We start from the raw sequence: 9499 nt of genomic DNA, 5'->3' as shown, positions 1-9499 counted from the left end.
ATAGTCGCAATTGACTATTTGACCAAATGGGTAGAAGCAAAGGCTACAGTCAAAAATGATGCCAGAACCACAGCCAAGTTCTTGTATGAGTACGTGTTTACACGCTATGGCTTACCTATTAAAATCGTTAGTGATCAGGGTGTGCACTTTGTGAATGAGGTCATAGAGTTTTTACTTCAAGAATTTATGGTAATTCACAAGCGTTCTGCACCCTATCATCCATAGACCAATGGTCAAGCTGAGAGTACTAACAAGATTCTCTACACAGCACTCACAAAGATTGTTGAGGGACATAGGACTGATTGGGAGCAAAAGTTGCACTCAGTTCTTTGGGCATATAGAACAGCCTATAAAACATCTGTGGGCACAACCCCATTTGAGCTTGCTTTTGGGCTAGATGCAATTCTTCCCATTGAATTTCTTGTACCTACTCTACGAGTTGCTAAACAATTGGACTGGACTGGTCATGAGCTTTCTCAATGCATTGATGAATTGGAAAAGCTTGATGAGACCTGCTTATTAGCGGTAATGGGGATGTATGCCGAGAAGAGGAGACAAAAGCAATGGTATGATAGAAATGTAACAACTGGCCGACTCAAAAAAGGGGACCTTGTGCTCTTGTATACACTTAAGAAGCATAAGAGAAAGCTCAAGAAACATGGCCTAGGACCGTTTGTGATTAATGAGCTTACTCCAAGTGGTGCAGTGCGTTTAGAGACACTAGAAGGTGAGAGCAAATGCCTAACTTCATTAATGGAAGTCGTCTCAAGAAATACAATGAACCATTAACTGAAGTCATGTTTCAACAAATGCATGCTGCCCACACATGGAAAGAAGCACATGACCTACTTAAACGTTAGACTCAAGAAGAAGCTAAAGCGAGAGTTGCAAAAACCAAGGAGCGTCGCAAGGCTTCTGTGTTGATCTTACAGTTGGCTACTGATGAACAATATGTCGATCCTTTCAATATTCACATGTGTCTTCATCTTCATGAGACTACCTACTTTGTCTCTGCCTTAATTGACTCTGGTGTGCAGATTATAATGTTCTCTCATTTGACACATGAGCCTTGGGACAACTAACACTTGTGCACATTCCTATTAACTTACAAAGCTTCTCAGGTGAAGATAACCCTATAGAGGGAAAATGTGTCATTATGATGTCCATTCAGGATCACCAGATGTCAGTTTCCTTTTATGTGGCTAGTAAGTCCAAGGCAATGGTAGAGGCTGTTCTTGGTCGATCGTGGTGGTTAAGTGCTACCAATTGTTCATTAGATTGGAAGAATAGACAATACAAATTGCAAATTGATTCTGATTGCATCTTGGGATCTGCTGCTTCACGAGTTTTATCATGTCAAAAGGGTGGTAGTTCTACCTTACACAACCCACTTTCAACATCTACTCTTCAAGCTCCAAGACAAATGATGTGGATAATCGATGAGTCCTCAAATGAGGGCCATGGCTGGCATGTTCCAACTACTCTAGTCACTGCTCAAAGAAGGCCATGCAAGAAGGAATTGTCAATTTGGCTACCCAAAGATGCGTACAAACTTGTACCATCTAGCCTAGTTGCTAAACCTCCTAAAAAGCATATATTTTCCAAGCCTAAACCTCAGATTGTTACTCATTGGGTCCCAAAGCGTGTTCTTAAAGCACAAGGCTATTATGAGGGTGCAACAGCACTTTGGCTTCCCAAATGCCATGGTTTGCTAGAGCCATAAGAGTGTATCAATAAGATTCCAAAAGCCACTCTTGGTTTTTCATATCAGTGGGTGCAAAGGAAATCAACACAACCTCTTCAAGATAGGATAGGTGGTTGTAATAGCACCTACAAATCTACTTGTGTTGACCTTCTCCAAACATGTATTGAATCACCAGTTGTCCCAATTTCTCCTTGTTACACAATTCCACCATCAACTTGTGTACCTAAGACAAATCCAACTTTACATTAGTCTCCTTTAAGAATAGATTCTAGCACTTCACTGCCTAAATCCTCTTATCTTGCTCAAATTCCTCGACAATTGCTAACCTTCCCACCTCTTAAGAAGGACATACCCAAAACCAAAGGTAAGGCATTAACACTATAATTGAAGCTCTTTAGTGTTCTTTTTGAGATGATCTTATCTACATTGTTTTTTATAGGGATTGTTATGATGGATATGAGTGTATAAAGTTTGAAGTTTCTAAATTTCATTATTCTACGCCCAGATACCTCTTGATGGATACTTGGCAAGATACATGTCCACCATGCATTGACCCTGATAGTACTCAACCTGAACATCACGGGGGTTATAGTGCTCCTCCTTTTCAAACTCATTCTAGGTACTTTTATGCTCCCTTAGGTGAAATTTACTATGGGCATCACTTTGTCACTTTATTCTATCAACAGCATCACCCATTTCCACATTGTCATCAAGAGTGTGCACGACTCGTATTAGGAGAAGCTTCACACATTTGTTGGCTATGCCGCTTTTACTTTCGACGATATGGCACGGGCTTAATGAAACAAGTTGTAGGAATTACACCCCAACGCCATAACCTTCTTGATGTGAGAGTACCAGACCGAGGACCAAATCAATGTAGATTACCTAAGGAGGTTCAAGCACAACAATGGAGGGATACATGCATAAATGACTTGCAACCACCTATCTTGCAAGCCCTCCTTCCCCCAGCCTCAACATGTCAATTTGGGATCACTATGAGTACCTATATTGAGCAATTCCAAAATTGGAATTGTTTGCTTGACCTTCCCATAGAACCAATGCCATATTTTAGCGACGAGGAAGCACTCCTTCCTCTACCACCTTCTCTAGAGGCCGGCTTTTGTATAGGGTTGTCCTTGCATCCTGAAGTGATTGATACCATCTTTCCAGCAAAAGTGGACACAGATCCACCACCAGTGCAAGGGTAAGCTCATCAACTCCACAATAAGATCAACAAGCCAGGGCACTTTTCTCCCACTGGGTTTTTCCCCTCGGTTATATTCGGTGATTGGCACCAATAACAAATTTTATTCTTTTCTTTTCTTTTCTTGTTTGTTAATAAGACATTTTGCAGAGATCTCAGCTAAACAAGAGCATACAAACACGTCCCAATAGTCCACCTACGGTGCACACAAATTAGGAAGGGGGGAGACATGCAATGCGTACAAAGAGCAAAGAGAAGCAATCTGCACAACATCAGCAATGCATCAATGCTGTGCTTCATGTCATATTCAACAACCAATTCATGATGTCACATTATTCCAAATTTCAACTACACCAAGTTGGAGTAAGTATATTGTGGACTATCTTCAGCATGGTCATACTGATCGAACAATTCCTAAATATCAAAAGCGTGCTATTAAAATTGAAGCGGCCAACTATATGCTGATAGAGGGCCAACTCTACAAGAGGGGCAAGGATGGGAACTTGCGCATGTGTGTATGTGAAGCTGACTACTTGAAAATCTTGACTCATGCACATGCAGGTGTTGGGGGTGGACACTTTTCGGGCAATACCACAGCTAAGTTGATTAGGTGGTCTGGGCTTTGGTGGCCAACTTTATAAATGGATGCCGAAGAATATGTGAAACGTTGTGACGATTGTCAAAGGACCAAACCTCCCATCACAAAGGACAATATGCCATTGCGGCCTATGTTAAGCACACGTGCGTTTGTCAAATGGGGTATTGATTTTGTCGGTCCCATTAAACCTCCAGCTCGTCACACGCATGCCGAATATATTATAGTCGCAATTGACTATTTGACCAAATGGGTAGAAGCAAAGGCTACAGTCAAAAATGATGCCAGAACCACAGCCAAGTTCTTGTATGAGTACGTGTTTACACGCTATGGCTTACCTATTAAAATCGTTAGTGATCAGGGTATGCACTTTGTGAATGAGGTCATAGAGTTTTTACTTCAAGAATTTATGGTAATTCACAAGCGTTCTGCACCCTATCATCCATAGACCAATGGTCAAGCTGAGAGTACTAACAAGATTCTCTACACAGCACTCACAAAGATTGTTGAGGGACATAGGACTGATTGGGAGCAAAAGTTGCACTCAGTTCTTTGGCCATATAGAACAGCCTATAAAACATCTGTGGGCACAACCCCATTTGAGCTTGCTTTTGGGCTAGATGCAATTCTTCCCATTGAATTTCTTGTACCTACTCTACGAGTTGCTAAACAATTGGACTGGACTGGTCATGAGCTTTCTCAATGCATTGATGAATTGGAAAAGCTTGATGAGACCTGCTTATTAGCGGTAATGGGGATGTATGCCGAGAAGAGGAGACAAAAGCAATGGTATGATAGAAATGTAACAACTGGCCGACTCAAAAAAGGGGACCTTGTGCTCTTGTATACACTTAAGAAGCATAAGAGAAAGCTCAAGAAACATGGCCTAGGACCGTTTGTGATTAATGAGCTTACTCCAAGTGGTGCAGTGCGTTTAGAGACACTAGAAGGTGAGAGCAAATGCCTAACTTCATTAATGGAAGTCGTCTCAAGAAATACAATGAACCATTAACTGAAGTCATGTTTCAACAAATGCATGCTGCCCACACATGGAAAGAAGCACATGACCTACTTAAACGTCAGACTCAAGAAGAAGCTAAAGCGAGAGTTGCAAAAACCAAGGAGCGTCGCAAGGCTTCTGTGTTGATCTTACAGTTGGCTACTGATGAACAATATGTCGATCCTTTCAATATTCACGTGTGTCTTCATCTTCATGAGACTACCTACTTTGTCTCTGCCTTAATTGACTCTGGTGTGCAGATTATAATGTTCTCTCATTTGACACATGAGCCTTGGGACAACTAACACTTGTGCACATTCCTATTAACTTACAAAGCTTCTCAGGTGAAGATAACCCTATAGAGGAAAAATGTGTCATTATGATGTCCATTCAGGATCACCAGATGTCAGTTTCCTTTTATGTGACTAGTAAGTCCAAGGCAATGGTAGAGGCTGTTCTTGGTCGATCGTGGTGGTTAAGTGCTACCAATTGTTCATTAGATTGGAAGAATAGACAATACAAATTGCAAATTGATTCTGATTGCAAATTGATTCTGATTGCATCTTGGGATCTGCTGCTTCACGAGTTTTATCATGTCAAAAGGGTGGTAGTTCTACCTTACACAACCCACTTTCAACATCTACTCTTCAAGCTCCAAGACAAATGATGTAGATAATCGATGAGTCCTCAAATGAGGGCCATGGCTGGCATGTTCCAACTACTCTAGTCACTGCTCAAAGAAGGCCATGCAAGAAGGAATTGTCAATTTGGCTACCCAAAGATGCGTACAAACTTGTACCATCTAGCCTAGTTGCTAAACCTCCTAAAAAGCATATATTTTCCAAGCCTAAACCTCAGATTGTTACTCATTGGGTCCCAAAGCATGTTCTTAAAGCACAAGGCTATTATGAGAGTGCAACAGCACTTTGGCTTCCCAAATGCCATGGTTTGCTAGAGCCATAAGAGTGTATCAATAAGATTCCAAAAGCCACTCTTGGTTTTTCATATCAGTGGGTGCAAAGGAAATCAACACAACCTCTTCAAGATAGGATAGGTGGTTGTAATAGCACCTACAAATCTACTTGTGTTGACCTTCTCCAAACATGTATTGAATCACCAGTTGTCCCAATTTCTCCTTGTTACACAATTCCACCATCAACTTGTGTACCTAAGACAAATCCAACTTTACATTAGTCTCCTTTAAGAATAGATTCTAGCACTTCACTGCCTAAATCCTCTTATCTTGCTCAAATTCCTCGACAATTGCTAACCTTCCCACCTCTTAAGAAGGACATACCCAAAACCAAAGGTAAGGCATTAACACTACAATTGAAGCTCTTTAGTGTTCTTTTTGAGATGATCTTATCTACATTGTTTTTTATAGGGATTGTTATGATGGATATGAGTGTATAAAGTTTGAAGTTTCTAAATTTCATTGTTCTACGCCCAGATACCTCTTGATGGATACTTGGCAAGATACATGTCCACCATGCATTGACCCTGATAGTACTCAACCTGAACATCGCGGGGGTTATAGTGCTCCTCCTTTTCAAACTCATTCTAGGTACTTTTATGCTCCCTTAGGTGAAATTTACTATGGGTATCACTTTGTCACTTTATTCTATCAACAGCATCACCCATTTCCACATTGTCATCAAGAGTGTGCACGACTCGTATTAGGAGAAGCTTCACACATTTGTTGGCTATGCCGCTCTTACTTTCGACGATATGGCACGGGCTTAATGAAACAAGTTGTAGGAATTACACCCCAACGCCATAACCTTCTTGATGTGAGAGTACCAGACCGAGGACCAAATCAATGTAGATTACCTAAGGAGGTTCAAGCACAACAATGGAGGGATACATGCATAAATGACTTGCAACCACCTATCTTGCAAGCCCTCCTTCCCCCAGCCTCAACATGTCAATTTGGGATCACTATGAGTACCTATATTGAGCAATTCCAAAATTGGAATTGTTTGCTTGACCTTCCCATAGAACCAATGCCATATTTTAGCGACGAGGAAGCACTCCTTCCTCTACCACCTTCTCTAGAGGCCGGCTTTTGTATAGGGTTGTCCTTGCATCCTAAAGTGATTGATACCATCTTTCCAGCAAAAGTGGACACAGATCCACTACCAGTGCAAGGGTAAGCTCATCAACTCCACAATAAGATCAACAAGCCAGGGCACTTTTCTCCCACTGGGTTTTTCCCCTCGGTTATATTCGGTGATTGGCACCAATAACAAATTTTATTCTTTTCTTTTCTTTTCTTGTTTGTTAATAAGACATTTTGCAGAGATCTTAGCTAAACAAGAGCATACAAACACGTCCCAATAGTCCACCTACGGTGCACACAAATTAGGAAGGGGGGAGACATGCAATGCGTACAAAGAGCAAAGAGAAGCAATCTGCACAACATCAGCAATGCATCAATGCAAACGCACAACATCAACGAGCACTACAACAGGTGTATTCAAATCATAATCTTTTGTTCTTTATGTGCTTTTCACTTTTGCATATATTGTTTGCATGTTCACACACAGTTGGCTGGTTTAAGTTTTAAATTAGTTGTTACCATGTGGTGAGTGATTTCTAGATTCTTAGAGGACTTAGTAGAAGGTATTTCTATTTGAAGACGGTGTAAGATATAAGCCAACGGAGTATGCCAAGTTCTTATGCTCTTGAAGTATATTAGTTATCCCTAGTGGTAGCTACCTCTTAGGTATGGGCTAGGTGCTACGATTAATAAAAAATTTACAAAAATCATGCCCTAAAAAATATATACAAGTGAATCGAGACATGACGTGTCTACAGCCATGTGGAATGCTTGACAGGACCTTAGGTTGCCTCAGCACCTTGGGGCCGATGCCTTGGTTTCCATGGGGTGAACACTGACGTCTAAAAGATTAAGAAGAAGACCTTCAAGGACTCTATCGCCTTGATAGATGCTGGTAGGACTCTGGGGTACATTATGGGCCCTCGAGACCGATGTCCTCATCTTCATGGGGTACTCCTTATGTCAAAAAGAAAGAAAAGGGTCTGTCGCCCTTGAGATACTTAGCGGTCTTTAGATTCTCTTGGCGGAGGTCTCTTGGCCATTGCTTGGGTCTCATTGGGATGGAACCTTCCTCTTTATCATCTTTTACACACACACACACAAAAAAACAAAAAAACAAAAAAACAAAAAGAAAAACAAAAGAGAAGAAAAAGAAAGAAAGAAAGAAAGGTCCCATCACCATTGCTCATATTTAGGAGTAGGGTTGCCACTTAGGAATAACTTAAACACTTGTACGACATTGAGACTGCGGTCATAACCTGCGGTGTACAAGCACACTTGCCTTTGCATAGCACTATCTACACCACTTAGTCTCACTTTGACTAGTCTTTACTCACTTCTTTTAGCACTCTTTAAAACTCTAATCGGCCTTTCACTTGCATGCTCACGTGTGAGATTGTCATTGCTGGTTTTTTTTTAATAAAAGGCTTTACTTGTCTTCCATAGTTTTTTGCAGTTTTTGCTTCTACCACGCCCGAGGACGTGCGTGATTTAGGAAGGGGGGAATGTTCCACGGGAACACTCACGGGAACACGGATTATGGAAGGAGGCCGGAAGCAATTAATGCGAGAGAGCGGGATTGTAGCCATGGGAACATAAAGACGCACATAATTTTTCCATATTTTTGTGCCGAAGTGCAATGTAAATCGTTTTAGGCCAATGTGGGTTCTAAATAAGAGTTCTAAGTGTATTAAGCAAGGCTCACTTATGGGGTTGTCTGCCCATGTGTGAAAGAGACCTAGGGTTAGGGTTAGTGACATCTCTACAAAAGAGATGTTAGCTAAAGAAAGTGGACATTTTTGGCCATTCTCATAAGCTATTGAGTGAAGCTCTTGAGCTCTCAAGCTATGGCAACTCTCTAACTCTCTCTCTATTGTACTCTAATGAGCATCAAGCTCCAATGAGTATAGCTCCACTTCATTCTCTTAATCTGTTTTAGCATCATTGAAGTAGATTAATCTATGATTAGTTGAATGCTTATTTCTTTCTCTTGTGTATGCTGCATGCTTGTAGTGTGTGTGTGTGTGTAGTCTCCATTGATGCAAGCTCTTGCCCACTTCATTGGGAATGAGTTATTCATGGATAGACTCTCTCTATGAGCTTGTGGGTTTGTGAATGTTACATTCTATGCTTGCTTAAGCTTGTGGGTTAGTAGATGCACGCTTATGGGTTTGCAGGCATTACGGAAAGCTGAGATTTAATCAATGTTTGAATGGGATTAAGAGATTGCTATGCATTGCTTGTTCTCTTGATTAGTGTAGTGGATTTAAGGGATTGAGAGATTGATTGAGGTGTTGAATGGTTGAATCGTCAAGTGGTGGTTTGTGTATGTGAGCTCTCCCTCATGGGATAAGCCTTCATGCACTAATCGGGTCAAGTCCTCGGATTGACATTGTGTTTCTTAACACATTTGTTGATCGGCAGTACTCTATGAGCACTATATGGCACGGTAGAGAGAACCGCTCTACAATACCGAAAGCTCACCATTTAAATCGAGCCGTGGGTGGCTGGTCAAGACCTCGGCCGACCTTGCTACGTGAGACATCCTCCATTGACTCTCTGTCAGCTGTTACAACTTTATCACTTAGGTCTCTATGACCTCATTCACAAGATGGTCAAAATGCTTTCCCAACATTCTTGACATAAAACAGTCATTTAAAAACAAGTCATAAATACAGTTTCTAACAAACTCTCATCTTTCCACATTGTTCCACATCATTTCTCGTTATCCACATTCTTCTACATCAATTCACATTGCTTATTCCACATCCAATCATATGTATTCCCATCGTCTTCATCCATTCTCATCCAATCACATCATATTACATCTCATCCAATCACATCATATTACATCTCATCACATCTATCCTCATCACATCTATCCTCATCACATCTCAGCCATTCACATCTACCCATATCCACATCACATCACATCA

This window comes from Cibotium barometz, chromosome 50 (genome assembly GCF_041138505.1).
Source record: "Cibotium barometz isolate CiBa-2024 chromosome 50, ASM4113850v1, whole genome shotgun sequence".
NCBI classification, from domain to species: Eukaryota; Viridiplantae; Streptophyta; class Polypodiopsida; order Cyatheales; family Cibotiaceae; genus Cibotium; species Cibotium barometz.
The sequence above is the reverse complement of the archived record's forward strand: the minus strand, read 5'-3'. Positions refer to the sequence as shown.